General features: G+C 37.4%; 1 non-coding gene and 1 pseudogene across 1 annotated transcript; both read right to left on the reverse strand.

Moving 5' to 3' along the window:
• Nucleotides 1–2,350: 2,350 nt before the first annotated feature.
• Nucleotides 2,351–3,317, reverse strand: LOC118703219 (annotated as a pseudogene).
• A 4,607-nt stretch (nucleotides 3,318–7,924) lies between these two features.
• On the reverse strand, nucleotides 7,925–8,059 carry LOC118704010. The gene has a single exon (XR_004983246.1). It is a non-coding gene; the product is annotated as a small nucleolar RNA SNORA21 (small nucleolar RNA).
• Nucleotides 8,060–18,429: the final 10,370 nt, after the last annotated feature.

Below are 18,429 nucleotides of genomic sequence, written 5' to 3' on the forward strand. Positions count from 1 at the left end.
TGGATGCAGGGGTTCCTGCTCTTTGTAAAGGTTGGTTCCTAAGAGGAATTTATAGCACCATCGAAAAGTGAGCAAGGAGAAACCTTTCCTTTCCTCAGAGGGGCATAGCAGCCACCAATCTGGGCTGACTGGAGGGTTGGGATGGGAAGAGAAGTAGGGAGGGCAAGGCCACCATGATGATGAAGCAATTTTGCCCCCTAAATGGACACTGGCCTGACTTCTCTTCACTACTGTTGGGATCTTAGCAGGCAGGCCACTGACCTCACCTTCTGCAACAGTGATTCACAGGACTCCACCCAATAACATGAACTCTTCCATACCAACCTGTCATGGAGCAGCCCTCTGTGCATTTTTTTTTAATTGTTGGTTTAGTTTAGTTTTCAACTACGATTTACAAGCAGTATTATTATATGTTAGTTTCAGGTGACCAACATATACTTGGTTGGACAATCATACACTTTACAGTGTTCTTCCCTGACACCATACATAGTTAATATAGTTGTATTGTCTATATTCCCTATGCTGTACTTGACATCCCTAGAATGTATTTGTAACTACCATTTAGTACATCTTACTAGTAATCCCTTCACTATTTTACCCATCCCCCAACCTCCCTTCCCTCTGGTATGTGTCTATTTTGTTTGTTTATTTTATTCTTTAGAATCTAAAGAACCAAATGATATTAGTCTTTCTCTGACTAATTTATTTCACTTAGCATAATATGCTCTAAGTCCCTACATGCTGTTGCAAATGCTAAGATTCCATTCTTTTCTATGGCCCAGTAATATTCCATCATATACACTGAGTGGCCAGATTATTATACTTTCAGAGATCATAATAATCTGGCCACTCAGTGTATATGTAACACTACTTTTTTATCCATCTGTCTACTGTTGAGCACTTGGATTGCTTCCATGTTTGGCTATTGTAAATAATGCTGTAATGAATACGGGGATGGATATATTCTTTTGAATTAATGCTTTGGGTTTCCTTGGATACATACCCAGAAGTAAAATCTCTGGGTTTCTGATTTTGAGGAAAATGCTTTTAGTTGTTCCCTTGTTGAGTATTATGTTAGCTGTGGGTTTGTCATTTATGACCTTTATTACGTTGAGGTAGATTCCCTTTATTCCCTCTTTGCTGAGAGCTTTTATCATAAATGGGTACTGGATTTTGTCAAATGCTTTTCTGCATCAATTGATATGATCATATGATTTGTATTCTTTACTTTATGTAATGAATCATGTTAACTGATTTGCAGATATTGTACCAACCTTGCATCCCAGAAATAAAACCCACTTAATCAATGTATTGCTGAATTCAGTTTGCTAATATTTTGTTGAGGATTTTTGCATCTATGTTCATCAGAGATACTGACCTATAATTCTTTCCTCTATAGTGTCTTTATCTGGTTTTGGAAACAGTATAATCCTAGCCTCCTGAAACAGGTTTGGGAATCTTCCCTCCTCTTAAATTATTTATAGTTAGAGAAGGATGGGTTTTAGTTCTTCTTTGAATGTTAGATAAAATTCACCTATGAAGACATCTAGCCCATGGTTTTTGTTTCTTGAAAGTTTTTTGATTACTGCTTCAATTTCATTAATTGTAATTAGTCTGTTCAGATTTTCTTCTTGATTCCAATTTGGAAGATTATATGTTTCTAGGAATATAACTATTTCTTCCAGATTGTCTAATTTATTGGCACATCATTGTTTATAAGCTCTCTTCATTTTAAAAAAATGTATTTTGTCAAGTAACCATCTGGTTGGGTAATTCCACAACAGAAGGTGTTAAAAGCAAAGAAAAATACCTGTGCAAGAAGGATGTTTTCAAGTTGGAGGCATAAGCTCAAGCTGCCTCAATTACTTTGTGCTTCCTTCCCTAGCAGAGAAGAGAAACATTCTTTTTTTTTCTTCTTTTTTTTTTACATCTCAAAATTGGGTGCCTTGTCCCTACTTAGGGCTTTACCATGGGCAAAAGGCAGTGCCAACTTCTTAGTCTATAGGAAAGTATTGTTTATTTAACTAATCTACCAGAAGAAGATTCTAAATTAAATTTCCTTGCCTTGTTTTATAAATGATAAATTGCTATGCTCAGCATACTTTCTTCCAAATGTTCATAAAATGGAATACGTCAAAGTAAGTTTCAAATTTTATACTTATAACTATACAATCTCTAACATGTAGCAAGATATTGTCAAAGTATAATTTGCTTAAGAGTAATGTTAATTGAGATTTTTTTACTTGGCTATAATATACATTTGTCATTTCTTGGGGAAAAAATTTTTGTCAGCTCCCTTCTGAATTATGGTTCTAATTTTCTTCTATTTTATTTTTTTCATTCTGCATTTTATTACTGGAATACATTGTCCTACCCATCTCACCCCATCCCACAATAAAAAAATCTCATCCAGATCTTCCATTCCTTTCCTTCATCTCCAAGGCAGTCCTGCACAAGTGCTCGAGAATTTACTTCCCACTGGGCATTTTGAAGTGTGTCCAAGGGGTAGCCAAGTGGAAACTACCAGGAGCCCCTGTGGAGAAAAATGGAGGGGGGTGAGGTAGCTCAGGAGGAGCTTATTTGAGGGCCTTGGTCACTTGCTCATAGACAAGCTCAATGTCCTCAACATCTGGACAGGTGGAGACGAACTCTCCATGCACAGGCATTGGGCAAGTACCGATGCACCCCTAGGAACAACTCAAAGATGGAGAATCCGCAGAGTCTGCAGTACTTCTTACGAACCACCTGTACTATGCAGAGCTTTGGCAATGGGCTGCACTCAGTCAGAGTGAGCTCGTCGCCACCCAGAAACTTCCTCTGAGAGATGCCCAGCACTGGTCTCATCCACTTCTTCTGGGGGCGGGGGAGAAGATGTCAAGTAATGGTTTAAACTTTCAGGGCTTCCAGGAGCCCTTTCTCCAGATTATCACTGAGGCTTAGGTTTGAATTCTTGATGTAAGGAGAAAATCTGGCAAGTATGTCCAGGCCAGCTGTGCTGTACTCAGGGTTCAAAGTTCCCAACTTGGGGTACCCAGAGGACATAGCACTGACTCCAAAAATTCCTTAATCTTGTTGGTGACTTGTGTACACTTCATTGCCATACAGCAGAAATGGGAGCTGCCTTCCTCAACACAGATTCTGTACCAACTTGGTTAACCTCTTGGTGTCAGTGGTGGTGATGCTGAAGGTGACTCCCTTGAGCCAGAGACCATGAAGAGTCTCTGGGAGAAGGGGCTCTCAGTCTTGGCCCCATCCCTGCTAGCCTTTACAAACAATTCAACCAGCAGTTGTTCTTCAGCCATGGTTGCACTGGCGTCCAGAAAGTTGCCTTCGTTGGGGGAAAGGGAAGGAACCAGGCGCAGGAAGGCGGGTCTCACAAGCAAAGATTCTCTCCCCAAGAGCTAGGATTGTCCCCTCAGCTCAACACCAGCCTGGTCAGACTCACTTACTTTAGACTGGCCCTCCACCAGTCCAGTAGACCCTATACTCAGCTCCTTCAGCTCCCAGAAGGGCCTGCATCAAGGAGCACTTCTGTTTTAGTTGAATAAAAAAAAAAAATTGACTTTCATCTTAAATAGACATGATAAAAAAGAAAATTCCTGTCTGAAAAAGTCCATAATATGAACCCACCCTTTTACTATCCAGTCCTGCAATATTACCTTGAATATTTTTGGCCTAAGCCAATCTTTCAGTGTTTACTTTAAGTATGCAAATAATACAAGTTCTTTTAAAAATGCTACTTACATTCCAAAAAAGCAATCATTCTTATTGTCTACTGCTGTCATTCCAGACTTAAGGGTTCTAATCCAAATTCATGGGTGACTAGAAAGACACCACCCACATCCTATTGGATTCATTATGAATAACACAAAGATAATGACACTTATAATTACTGTCAGGTAGCTTGCCACCTTCTTAGAAGTTCTAAAAAGCAAGATGCCCAAATGTGTACTCATAATTGTTTATTAGTCAGTCAGTTTACAAATCAAACTATAGCTTACTCAAAATAAAATGGCACTTTTTCATTTTTTTAAAATTTGAGTTACAGTGTTTCTAAGTTAAACACAGAGTATAAATACTGATATGGATAGTGTAAATATCTGAGCTATTTGCATGAAAGTACCATAATAAATAGAAGTCAACCTATAACAAGTTTTGTTTTAGGAGAGTTATTGTTTAAATTCATATTGAAAGTAGTCAAATCCCACTAAATAAGGAGATTATTTTCTTTATAAGGCAAATTGTGTGTTTCAGTGAATATTCAAAAAGGAACACTTCAAATTACTTATCTTAAGATTTTGGAAACTCTTAAGATAAAGAATAAAGTCCTATTTACTCTCTGTTTTCTCATTCCCCTTTACATTATAGATTAAATCTCATAATACTGTTTTGAATGTTATCTTCCTTCCTTCTGACTCCACATTCTATTTTAACATAGTAAATTTGTTAACAATTTGACACCCAAAACTCTATGCCTATTTTTATCTATCTCCATAGCAACTGCATTCAGCACAATGTAAAACATTAAAGACAACAACATATAACTAAGAAGAAATTGTTTTCTAAGTACTCTGAGACAATCCAGTATATCTGCTATAAATTCCAGCAACAACTTTGTAATGGAATTGACTATGCCCTTTAAGTAATCACTCTTTTGGGAGAAATGACATCAAGTTGACATATAAAATTGTGCATTATTCTATAAGATTGTTTAAGATATAACAGTAAAGACAAAACAGTTGCCCAGGCTGAAATCCAAAGGGAAGGCAAATCATAAGGGCAGACGTGGCTTCCCCAAGACTTGAGCAAAACTATCACAGTACTTTCCCAAGGAGCAATTCCCCTTCCCAGCAGGAAACTCATTGGAACACCCCTGAGTCACTTGAAAATTGTTAGGCGACATCAACCCACCTCCATCATAAGCAATTTCAATATAAACATTTAAAGCCACATATGATGATTTCATAGGTCTGAATGTCCTCTTGATAGCTAAAGATGACAGATTACAAAGGAGATTTAGCCAAGTGACAGCAACCCTGTAGATGCCTGCTAGGAGGCTGACCACCACAGCATAGTAATTTATAGGTTTATATGTTGGTTTCTCCAGCACCATTATAATGTTCAAGTATTGTAACACATCAAACATTACAACACAACAGACTGCCAAAAACTTATACAAACAACAAAGCCACACTCTCCTTATTGAATGATTCAGATCATTATAATGAAAATATCATCAATAAGGATCATAAACTGAAACTAATACTAAAGAAAACAAATGAAGCTGTACCGTGTAGAAAAAAACAACAACCATAAGATTCTGACCTAGAATAATAAAATCCTATGGTTGGAAAGAGTCTTAGAGGCCATCTAATTCAGCAACCCACCTGATGCAAAAGTTTATTCTACAATGTTCTTGAAAGTGGCCTCTCCTTGTTCCTGTCCAGTGCCCAAGAGTTGCTTTTGACTCAAAATTTGCCTTGCTGAAACTTCCACTCATGACTCTGTTTTCTAGAGCTTTTAAATTAATTAAATCTCTGTGCTAACTCAGTTGGTTTTTTAAAAATACATAATAATAAAATATCAAGCACTTATTGAGTACTTACTTTGTGCCAGGCATTTGACTAGGTATTTATATGAACCATCTTACTTACTTGGTGATTATAAGTGTAAACTCTGGAGCCAGACTGAGTTAGAATTCTGGCTCTGCATTTACTAGCTATATGACATTAGAAAAGTCATTTAGCCTCTCTGTTCCTCAACTATAAAATAGGAATAATAATAATAATAATGTCTAGATGATATGGTTGATAGGAAAATTCAATGCTATATATGTCAAGTGTGTAGAATAGTGCTCAGCACATGATAACGACGGTAAAAATTTTGTTGTGCTACTCATTGTTATTATTATTTCCTTTATAATCCCATTCTACAGGTGAGAAGGCTGAGGTTTAGTAAAGAGTTTAGACAACATAAGTCTGGGATTTTCAATTATCATTGTTCATTCACATCTGGAAAAGATTATGCAATCTATTTGCTATTTCTCATGTATTTGTAATTCCATTTAGCTTTGTATATTAGTTTATTTAAATTGATTCCATGTTGGGAACTTTCTTCAGTGTTTGATTTGTTCTAAGAGTTTGGAACCAAGAGTATGGCTTCTCCAAAAGAAGCATTCCTAATATTATATTCGCTAATGAAATAAAATCATCTAGTGTTAAACCAGAGATGGTAAATGTGCGTTTGGAAAACTATATTATAAAATATATCAAGAATCATAAAATCATTCAAAGCCTTTGATTCAATGATCCTACTCATGGAAAGTTATTCTAGGGAAATAATAGAACAAAACAAGTGAGTTACAAAACCTCCAAATCTTCCTTACAGCATTATCAGCTTCATTCTCCAAAATATATTAGGGGTGTAGTTAGGTAAATAAACATGAAGGGAAATTATGTAGTAATTAAATAATCATTATGAAACATGGAAGGAAGTGTATAATAAATTTTAAAAAGCACCCAAAGTTGAGTAGTTATGGAATTATCATGATATTTTTAAATTTATCTTTATTGTTGAAAGTATTACAGATGTTCCCCTTTTTTCCCTTCATTGACCCCCTCCCCCCACACCTGCCCCTTCCCCAGGCCTTCACTGCACTATTGTCTATCCATGAATTATGGATATACACAGGTAATATGTGTATTTGGTTAATCTCTTCCCGTCTGCCCCTTGTTCTGAAATTCATCAGTCTGTTGCATGGTTCCATGTCTCTATGTCTATTTTGTTTGTCAGTTTAATTTGTTCAATAGATTCCACATATAAGTGAGATCATGTGATTTTTATCTTTCTCTGACTGGCATATTTCACTTGGCATAATACTCTCCAGTCTATCCTGCTGCCTCAAAGGGTAAGAGAGCCTTTCTTTTTTATAGCTGCATAATATCCCATTGTGTGAATATACCAGTGTTTTTTTAATCATTCATTTACAAATCTTAGCTATTGTGAATAATGCTGCTATGAACGTAAGGGTGCATGTATTCTTTCTGATTAGTATTTCTGGATTCTTAGGATATATTCCTAGAAGTGGAATCACTGGGTCAAATGGTAGTACCATTTTTAATTTTTTGAGGAAACTCCATACTGTTTTTCATAGTGGTTGTACCAGTCTGCATTCCCACCAGCTATGTACTAGGTAGGGTTCCTTTTTCTCCATATACTTGCCAGTACTTGTGATTTGCTCACTATTAATTTTTGTATGCTTAAAGACAAAACTGGGAGAAAATATCCCAAAATGGAAATAGTTCTGTTAAAATGGCTCACTTAAAAAAAAAAAATGTTTAATCTTACCTAATAATAAACAAACTTGAAAATTAACCATACCTCCACGACACCACCAGCCAATCAGGAGTGATATGCAAATTAATCCAACAAACATGGTGGTTAATTTGCATACACAGGCGAGGAGTGGTGGGGACGGGACACTTGCAGTCATCGCCATGGCGATGATGCAGGCATTCTGCCCCATCTCAAGTCCCTCAGGGCCTCTGGGCATCCTGGGAAGGTGCAGTTGGAGTGGAAAGAGTTGGCTCCAGGGCCTGAATGGAAAGGGGCTGGGCCAGAGCGGAAAGGCGGTGTCAGCAGCCAGGGAAAGGAAAGCCCATTCTAGCACGAATCTTTGTGCATCAGGCTTCTGATATTTATATAATAGGATACTATACTTAGTGACAATGAGCTAAAACTACATATATCAATATGAGTAAGTCTTTTTTTAAGGTTTCTTCCGTTTCTTTTCTTTCTTATTCTTTTTCTTCCTTTTATTCTTTCTCTTTCTTTTATTCCCTCCCTCCCTCCTCTTCTTCCTTCCTCCCTCTCTCTCTCTCCCTCCCGTCTTCCTTCCTTCCTTCCTTCCTCTTCTTTCTTTCCACCTTATCATACCACCAATTGAAGCAAAACTACACAATATGCTGCTGCTTCACCCAAAAGTGGTGTTTTTACTTTGACCTTTCTTCACAGCTCAGTGGGTCATTAGCAAAAGGCCCACAGAGCGCTTTAAAAGGGGTATGGATAAATCTTGACCACAAAAATCTTCAGTAAGATAGATATGACTTCATTTCATTTATACAAAGTGTTAAAACTTATAAATGCCATACCATATTATTGTTACAAACACACATACACATGTGGTAAAAGCTTAAATATCTGGATAGAAATTATAAACACCAAAATTTAAGCTAATGATTACCTCTGGGACTAAGGAGGGAAATTTACCCAGGGAAAGATTCACCAGGAAAACATATTTCATAAGCTGGTTAGAGAGTAATCTGGTTATTTAACAGTATTATCATCTACCAGTGGTTCTCAACCCATCTGAGCCGTTTATTAAAAATACAAATGTCTGGGCGCCACTACTCTAGATTAGATTCAATTGGTTTAAAGTAAGATCTGGGCATCAACAATTTGAAAAGTTCCCAGCTGATTCTAATGAGCACCTAGAGTCAAGAACTAATGTATTTTTGGTATAGCTAAAATATATAGTAATGATTACTACTAACCTTTAAAATTGCTATGTTGTTGCCTAAACCGGTTTGGCTCAGTGGATAGAGCATCGGCCTGTGGACTCAAGGGTCTCAGGTTCGATTCTGGTTGCTGGGGCACATCCCCAGTGAGGGGTGTGCAGGGGGCAACTGGTTGATGTTCCTCTCTCCTCGATATTTCTAACTTTCTATCCCTCTCCCTTCCACTCTGTAAAAAAATCAATAAAATATATTTTAAAATAAAAATAAATAAAATTGCTATATTGTTTTAGCCATAAAAATATGAGGCTATATTTATACATACATACATACATACATACATACATACATAATATCGTTGATTCTGATTAACTCAGAAAACTAGAGAACACTGCAGGTCTCTGAGCCCAGGTATCCATGGACTCTTTGCTGTCCACAATACAAAGAACCCAGCATGTGCATTATGCAAGAGTGGAAACCAAGCCAAAACAGATCAGGGAAACAGAACTGTTTAAATTGTCATGCCAGCAACAGCACAACTGAAAATGACACCCCCATAGTATTGTTTTCCCCGTAGAGTGAATTTCACAAGAGCTCCCTTGTAGAGGGAGACTCTACGCCTGCAGCTTCCTCCTCTGGGCCTCTCTCTGACTGTAATAAAGGAAAGAAGAGAAAGAAGCCCATCTGTTAGGTCTCTGCAAGCAGGCTTGTCAGATTTCCATGATGCCAGGCCAGCAGCTACAGTGGCAGAATCACCCTGTGGGCCAACAAGGAAAATAAAACAATTGCCTTCTGAAGCAATTGAGGATGGTCTCAAAGTCATGAGAAGAAGCCAAAGGAAGCTGCAGTGGCCAATGACAAACTCATCTACTGGTAGCTTCCTCAGGTAGCTAGATGAGGAAGCAGAGCCCACAAGTGTTGATGACAGGACTGCTCCACCTGCTCACCAGCTGTTCACCCTCCTAAGCCTTTCTCTCTTCTCCATTCCTTTCAGTCAGACTCTCCATGAATTTCTGTCCTGGTCTTCTATAGAGTGAGGTATGTGAAGAAGAGGACAGTAGACAGAGAAAGTCATAACTTTTGTGATAAAACAAAAACAAAAACAAAAAACAATTAGCCGAAGCAGGTTTGGCTCAGTGGATAGAGCTTTGGTCTGCGGACTGAAAGGTCCAGGTTCGATTCCAGTCAAGGGCAAGTACATTTGTTGCGGGCACATCCCCAGCAGGGGGTGTGCAGGAGGCAGCTGACAGATGTTTCTCTCTCATTGACGTTTCTAGCTCTCTATCCCTCTTCCTTCCTCTCTGTAGAAAATCAATAAAAATATATTTAAAAAAAATAAAATTAAAAAATTAAAAAACAAAAAACAATTAAATAGATAAAATATAGAAATAGTTGGGGGAAGCCAAATTAATAGAATAACTTTTATTGATTGAAATTTTGGTTTTTAGCAACTTAAAATTAGATGCCCTTAAAGAGAAAAGAAATGCCACCTTTTGATGAAAACAGTAACAAAACAGTAACTCATTTTTTTGCATTATTTATTACAAAATCTGTCATCAATGGAACCTAGGTTCTTACAGGACAATTGACACTTAAGGTCCTGTTAGTCGAAGGCCCCAGCATACCAAACTGTGGGAATATTTTTACTAAGGGACTTGAAAATTCCAGTGGGTCACAAAAGGTTAAGTAAAAGGAGACATATAGAATGAAAGCAGCACTGCTGAAATTAATTTTTATTAACTACCCTAATATTTTTAAATGGGGATATTTGAATAAAACATAAGACTAGCTAAGGAGTGCCATGTTAAAAACAGTGACTTCCTTTTCTTAGAAAAGGGAATTTGTGTCAGCAAGTGGCTCTTATGGTCCATTTGTAGGAAGAAGTTCATTAGAAAAGAGGCCTGTCATGTTTCTCCAGACTGAAGGAATAGTGGTTAATTTTGAGATGTTATGGATGAGTGAGCATATAAACAAACGTAGGAAGAAGCAGGAAGGTAAGGAATGCTAACCGCCACCGCCAATATGCCTGGCACACAATTAAAAAAAATGTATTTCTCCAAAGCTAATCATCCTAGCATCAGAAACAAAAGTTGAGGGATTAAGCTCTATTCCAAGGACAGATTTGACAATATTAATTACGTTGGTAAACAAACTCAGAAACAATAAAAATAAATCAAACCATGTTTCAGCTCCAGTGAAAAGGCAGTGTTTGCCGGAAAGGCCCCAACAGCAAGGTAAAAATCGTTTTCAAACGATTGAAAGAAGTCTAATTCTGAAGACTAAAAAACTAAAACCTCTGGAAAGGGAAGAGAATAAAACAATTTTCTACTTTAACAGATACTATAGTCCTTTTTAAAGAAACAAAAGGCTATACTGTGCTAGTGATTCTCTGGAACACATGAAGTTACCTAACAAGAATATAATGTGCCTCACATGTAATTAGTCATTTATGCAGTCATCAAGGAAGGAATGCCAAGATTTTCATATATAGTAACCTGATGTCTTCAGAAGCAAAGACCAGTCAGACAAGTTCCAGATAGAAAAATAAAAGCAAAAAGGTAGAGACTGGGCTTGCATGGAGAAGATAAAGCTTGTCAACAAAGAGGAGACATGTAATTTTTGGTCCCATGTGAATTAAAAATTCACAATCTAATTAATTTAAAATTCAACAAATCAATCAAATTAAAAACTCAGCACAAACTCTCCATTATCATTTGGAGATCACTACTTCATCCAGATCATTCTGGATTATAAAAATGACAATAATAGTTTATACTTGAGTTTCTTTCACATCAAGATATAAAATGGTTACCTTATTAATCTCATACCACAGTGAAGAAAAATTAAAAAGTGTTGAGAATATTGACAGTAAATATACACATTCTAGAAAACTGTTTTCAAATCTTAGGGCACAAGTCTTAGGTGAAAGGCCATGTATAAGTTGTTTGTCTACCTGCAATGGCATTGAATACATCTTTTGTATAATTCTTAAAATTTGGACTTCTCCAGTCTAGGGTTGTGGACAGGTAAAGATGATACATTAATACCCAATTTATATCAAAGTGGTCCATCTCAGTTCCCATTTTGAGACCCACCATCCCACCGCTAGTATTGCTTGGAGGCTGTACCTCAGTGGTGGGGACTACTAAAACAGCTCTAACTCTACTACATTCATTCATTCCTTTCCTCGTTCACTCAACATATTCATTCACTGGTGATTTCAAGGGCTGTCATGAGGGGGATATTAGCCACACCCCTTTAATTACCATCTTTTCCTACAGCAAATACAATTTTAATTTCAAGTTTCCTAATCTCCAGTCCCAACCAGATGATCACAACTAAACCATTTCTATATAAAAATTCTGGTGATACCACTGTAATCATCTTTCACAATTATTTCTTTTTTCTAAATTATTTTTCTTTTTGAAAAATAAGTTTTTTGGGATGATGTTGTTTAATAAAAGTATATAGGTCTCAAGTGTACAAATCTGTATACATCATCTGCATATTGCATTGTGTGTTTACCACCCAAAGTCAAGCCTACCTCCTCATCATATATTTGACCCTCTTTAGCCTTTGTGACTCCCCCACCGGCTTCTATTTGATAACTACCATACTGTTGTATGTGCCTATGAGTTTTTGTTTCTCTGTTTGTTTGTTCACTTGTTAATTTTCAATTTTTCATTGAACTTATTGGGGGTGACGTTGGTAATAGAACCATACAGGTTTCAAGTGTACAATTCTATAACACATCATCTGCATACTGCATCGTGTGCTCACCACCCAAAGTCAAGTCTCTTTCCGCCACCTTTTATTCCACACACACACCCCTCCTTTGCCCTCTTCCACCTCTTTCTCCCTGGCAATAATCATACTGTTGTCTGTGTCTGTTTTTTGTTTGTTTGTTTTGAGGGTTTTTGTTGTTGTTGTTTTTGTTTTGTTTTGTTTTTGCTTAATCCCTTTACCTTTTTCACCCAGCTCTCCACTCCCCCTCAAACATTTATTTTTCAGGCACTGGTCTGCCCAGGTTTTTATCCTCTGTCTGGATTATAGAGTTGGAGTAGTATCTGTTTGAACTGAGGTGGTGACAGGATGGAATTAGGAAGAGAATTCTAATTTCTCAAGATTCTTAAATAGGGAAAAGAGCTATAAAAAGGAGCCAGGGTGTAGACATTCCTAAATATTCTTAATTTAGCAAAAGGAGAACTATAAATGAAGCAGATACTTTTTAGTGTCTTTCAAAAATGATAACTAACGATTATTGAGCATGTAAATACATAAATGATTCCAGTCTTACATGCATCTAATACTTATTCTGTCTCTAATATAGAGCAGAACACTCTACAGATTAAAACATTTTCCATCAGGTTAATTGTGGCTTTACAGAGAGATGGAATAACCTGCTGAAGATAACACTACAGGATTCCCATCCTGCCAGTTTGGCCCCAGACCCTATACCTTTATCCACTATTCCACATGAGCTGTTGATGCCACTAATTTCACTTGTCCTCACATTCTGGAACCCTTTTAAATGTAATAACAATAATTACCTTGAAGGAGGAGCTCTCTGTGATATAAGGAAAATAATTTTTTACTGAAAATTCTGTTCTTATTCCGGCATTGCTAATTAGCTATGTGAAGGACAAGTATCTTCACCTCACCACATCTTAGTTCCTCATCTAAAAAAATGCTGACTTGAAACTTAATGGTCACAAATGTTTCATTCCTAAAATTTAAAGCTTTAAGAAAAATATATTCTAAGTTAAAGAGAATATATTTTAAATTAAGGAGCATATCATAATTTAAATTATAAGTCTGGGTCTATGATGACATATTTCAACTTAAATATACCTTAAGGAAAACCTCATAGGACTTTTGTTTGTTTCATAAAGGGCTTTAAAACTTTGAATTTTGAAATACTAATAATCTCAAATAAAATTATCTCATTTCATTCACCCTTTTCAGGAAGATGAATCCAGCTCTAGCAATGCCTTGGACTCATGAAGCTCCTCTCTTGAGGCTTAGCAGAGATAAACACTTTCTGAGTGACATCTGGATTCCTCCGTTGATATTATGACAGGAGGTAGTGGTGATGGCCAATGTTGACAGGAAAAGGAGAGTAGTGGAATGTGGGAAGGTGGGAGGGAGAAAGGAGGTGGCAGAGGAGAGGGTGGGACCCGCCTGAAAGGTGACACCTCTAGCTGCCCAAGCTCATTATCAGTTGTTGACTTTGCATAGGAAAACAAGTTTCACACACAGTATGCAAATGTTGCCGATTTCTATACAGTGTGTACTAACTTATTCAGCCCTTCTTCTAGCCTTAACAACCATCTTTCTTTTTCTCTTGATCCAACTCTTGAATACACCTGCTTGAATCCTGACTAGATAGTAGCTCAGAGTTAGGGGATCCCTGCTTAGAGACAGAATGCAGTTACAAAGAGAATTCTGAAACTGTACTAGATACCCACAGTGTTAATAGCTATCATTTATTGAGAGCTTACTATGTGCCAAGCACTGTTCTAAAGCATGTATGTGCCCTGACCGGGTAGCTCAGTTGGTTAGAGCGTTGTCCCGAGATGCCAAGGTTGTGGTTTCAATCCCTGGCCAGGGCACATATAAGATCAACCAATAAATGCATAAATAAGTGGATCAACTAATTGATGGTTATGTCTCTCCCTCCCTCCCTCCCTTGCTCTCTCCTGCCCTCCTTTCCTCTCTCTTCAAAATCAATACAAATAAAAGTTTTAAAAGAAAACTAAAAATATTAATCAATCCATCAATGCATCAGTCCCCCAAATACCCACCAAGTTGTGGAACTTCCTTTGGTGGTTTGGGGAGATAAAAAAAAGAAGAAAAAGAACCTATATGTACTAACCTTTTGATTCCCTCAACAACCCCATGAAATTGGAATAATTATCCTATATTACAGAGGAAGAATGTAGACACCGAGAAGTTAAATAAGAACTGGGCTATAAACTCAGGTGGATTGGCTCCAGAGTCAGTGCTCCTAAATGCCACCCTATGCTGCCTTGGCATATAAATTGTTCCCTGGAAACCCAGAATCCATCTTATAGAATAAGGAGACCAAGGCCAGCAATGTTCAGAGGCTTGTTCATGTCCACATAGCTGGTTAAAGAAATAGCCAAGAAAATCATAACTCCCAACTTCTAGAACAGTAATTCTCTTATCTTTTGCTGACTCTAATGGGGTTGGGAGTTGGGGCCATCAGAGGGTAATGTCTTGAGTACCTTATTCTTGTTTCCTGTAGAACCTGTTCCATGTCCTTATCAGTAGGAAGTTTTACTTGGCTTTTCTGAGATGTGTCATCCAAAACACATTCTGGCTGAACATCTCCATCAGCAGGGCCCAGGCAGGAGCCCATTACCCTTCCTAAGACAGTTTGCCCACTTTTAAAGAAAAACAACAACAAAAACACAATTGAGCAGTACAGTACTTGCCCCAACTCTAATGAACTTTTCTATTTTCAAAGCCTTCCTCTCCTTTTGCTTCTCCTTCTCCCTCTCTCTCATACATGTACCACAAAGTGCAGGCTCTTAAACCAGAGTAGGAAGGGCCTAGTCTCAGCTCTACCACTCAGCACTGAGGGGGATAAACAAAGTTACTTAGCATTTCTGTGCCTCAGCTTCTTCCTCTGAATAATTAAGATAATAAGCCTCACAAGGTCATTGTAAAAGCCTCTTATGAGGTAATATCTATCAAGCTCTTAATGTTAACTATTATTGTAGGTAACATTAGTTCTGCAATGTTAACCCACTCTGAAAAATGATTTATTAATATCTTGCTGATAAAACAAAAATATCTCTCAAGTCCAATCAATATGTGACAATTATATGTCTGAAATAGTCCAGGACAGCCCATTCTGAGCTTCAATAATCCCAGATTTGGGCCTCTCTATTCTTTTTCTCTGTGTAACCAAAATATGTGACCTTCATTCTTCTAGAATCTAGAGCATTCTGGAGGTGAGTATTAAGTGAAACACACAAACACACACACACACACACACACACACACACACACACACACACATACACTCGATACCTTCTAAGGAAAAACAATAATTCTCAAAGGTAGTATATTTATGATAAGGAATATTAAAGAACAAAACATCTTTCTATATATAAAAGAATCAGCACAGAGACCCAGGTCCACACTGGAGAGGGCAGGGCACATTGCTGTTAATTGTAGTTCTAGCATCTGCCTGTTAAGCTATTTCCAAGGTTAACACACCTTGCTCATTGTTCTGTATATATACCAGGCCCAAAATCTGAAATTTCAGCCTTTTTCCCTTTCTTTATGCAAGATTAGATTCTGTAGCAAGAAGTCTCTCATCCCCTATGGTAATTTCTGCAAAGTAACAATGGCAAACACGAGTTTGCATAACTCCTTGTGCTGTATCCAGTCCCCAAGGTGTCAGAGGAGGAGGGTGTAAGATATATTCTCTAAATTATGTTAATTTCAACATTTTTGTGCATTCTTAGAAAAATTTCAGCTTGTTTTAATCAAATATAACATTTATATATATATATATATATATATATATATATATATATATATATATATATATATGTACATTTTTGTGTGTGTGCTTTGGTTGATATATTAACATATCACATAATACTAGAGGTCCAGTGCATGAAAATTCATGCACTGAAGGGGGGGTTCCTCAGCCCAGCTTGCCCTCTCTCACAGTCCAAGAGCCCTCAAGGGCAGAGGTGACCTGGTGATCAGGGGAAGGCTACGCCCCCATCACACCTCTGCTGCCACTGCTGGCAATGCAAGCCTCAGCCGGCCCTGGTTACCTGAGCCTTGGACAGCACTGGGCCACCGGAGGCTTGCCTGCACCCTGGGCCAGCCTGGGCAGCTGGGCAGCCAAAATCCAAGGCTTGCCTGCGCCTGGGGCATTGGCTGGGCAGCCACTATCTGAGACTTGCCTGTGCCTTGGGCAGACCCTGGGCGGCTGGGGGGCTGAGGGCAGGCTCTCCCTCCACCTGGCAGAGCTGAAAGAACTGGCGGACTTCGGAGGGGCTGAGGGGATTGGGCGCTGCCATCTTTGTGAGAGTGTGATGGTCAAATTAGCATATTCCCTCTTTATTAGATAGGATTCCCAACAAAATCATGATAAACTTATTGACTTAGAGATGTTTTACCCTCTCAATAAATTCACACCTATTTACTTCAAATGCTTAATTTTCCTGATTAGATAACAAAAAAATTTAGAAATTATCAAAATCAATTATCAAAAATCAATGTATAGCATTGTCCGAAAAATGAAGCTATATCTATTTGCAAGTTGAGAACCATATTGTGATTAAGTCAAATAAGATCTAGGAAGGTATAGTCAAACTTCTTACATTCCATCTTCCTGAGTAGTAATTTAAATGTAAATAAATTTTATTCAAATCAATTCTATCCTAAATCATATGCATAGGTGCAATCATTATGAATAGCAGATGTAACAGATTCAGACAAATAACAATCAAAGATTAGACAGATGAATAAAAAAGAAACTGTCATTTTGTTCTGATTACTCAGAAGCATCAGGAATAAGTAACTGTTTAGAAGAGTCTGTGATATTAAAAGTGACTTTGTGACCTCATAAGAAGGGACATAATAGGAAGAAAGCCTTCAAACTAATTTTTGGCAAATCAATCCAACCAGATTTTCTAGACTGTATATCAATTCATTTTATCTGGCTCTAATCAACTTAAAATTTTTAAATGAGGGTATATAAGAAGAAATCCAAATATAGAAAATATTAATAAGTTAAATGAATTATTAATCAGCATTATGAAATTTCAGCTTGTTTCTATCTCATCAGTCAATATTCCAAGTTCATATTTATCTTATAATATGCTTCAGATTTGTATTCTAACAATTACCATCAAAATCAATAATGAATCCATAGTCATGTGTAGTTCTGACTCATAGAAAACATTCAGAGGGAAAATATTTTGGCATAAAGAAGCCACTCTTTCAAGGCAAGAAAAATTCAGATTTCCACTCTGCTAAAGTTACAGACTGAGTATGGATGTTTAGAAAGTTAATTTTAATATAATATCATTTTTCTTTATCATCAGCACCAGAATCTTACTTTATTGAATTTACTACCATTCTCTTGTCTGCCTATGACCTTATGTGACCTCATAGCAGAGACAGACCATGTTTTATTTGTTTTGGGTGTGGTCTCATCCATGTTTGGAAGAACAGCAGAGCAAAGCAGGATGCACGTGTGTGACCAACACAGGGAATGCTAGCAGTTTTATAGGTTTTATACTCAGTGGTGCTTCATGTTAATTTCCTGCGAGTTATATCTTAATCTTTAATTGCTTCATTTTGCAGTCAGCCATCAGCTGCAGATAATGCAGGTCACACAGTCACCAGATTAGTCAGTCTCCCACTCCCGAGGCCCCTCTGCACATTTGCAAACAGCATTTAGACAGACAATTGGGTAAAGGCAGCTGGATTAGAGCCCTGATTCTCAAAGTGTGATCCTGCACTAGCAGCATCAGAGTCACTTGGGAATTGTTAGAAATGCAAATTCTCAAGCCCCCTGTGCTTCCCCTTAGACTTAGTGAATTAGAAAGTAGGCCCAGCAACCTGGATTTCAGCAAGGCTTCCAGATGATCTAATACACACTAAAGTTTGAGAACCAGTAAATTAGAGTGATCCCCCAATGCTATGATTCCTTTAAAATGTGTGATATGTTGATTCTGTCACAAACTTTCAAAATATCCAAAACATTTTCATATTACATTGTCTCGTATACAGCTATGAAAAATTAAGGGAAAGGAATGTTGAAGACTTATGGGTATTCTAAAGAGCATAATATTTTAAAACACAGCTAACTTTATATTTACAGACATTGAGTTTGGGTGGAGAAAGGGTGTGAATTTCT

Source organism: Pipistrellus kuhlii, unplaced genomic scaffold, assembly GCF_014108245.1.
Source record: "Pipistrellus kuhlii isolate mPipKuh1 unplaced genomic scaffold, mPipKuh1.p scaffold_m20_p_4, whole genome shotgun sequence".
Taxonomy (NCBI): domain Eukaryota; kingdom Metazoa; phylum Chordata; class Mammalia; order Chiroptera; family Vespertilionidae; genus Pipistrellus; species Pipistrellus kuhlii.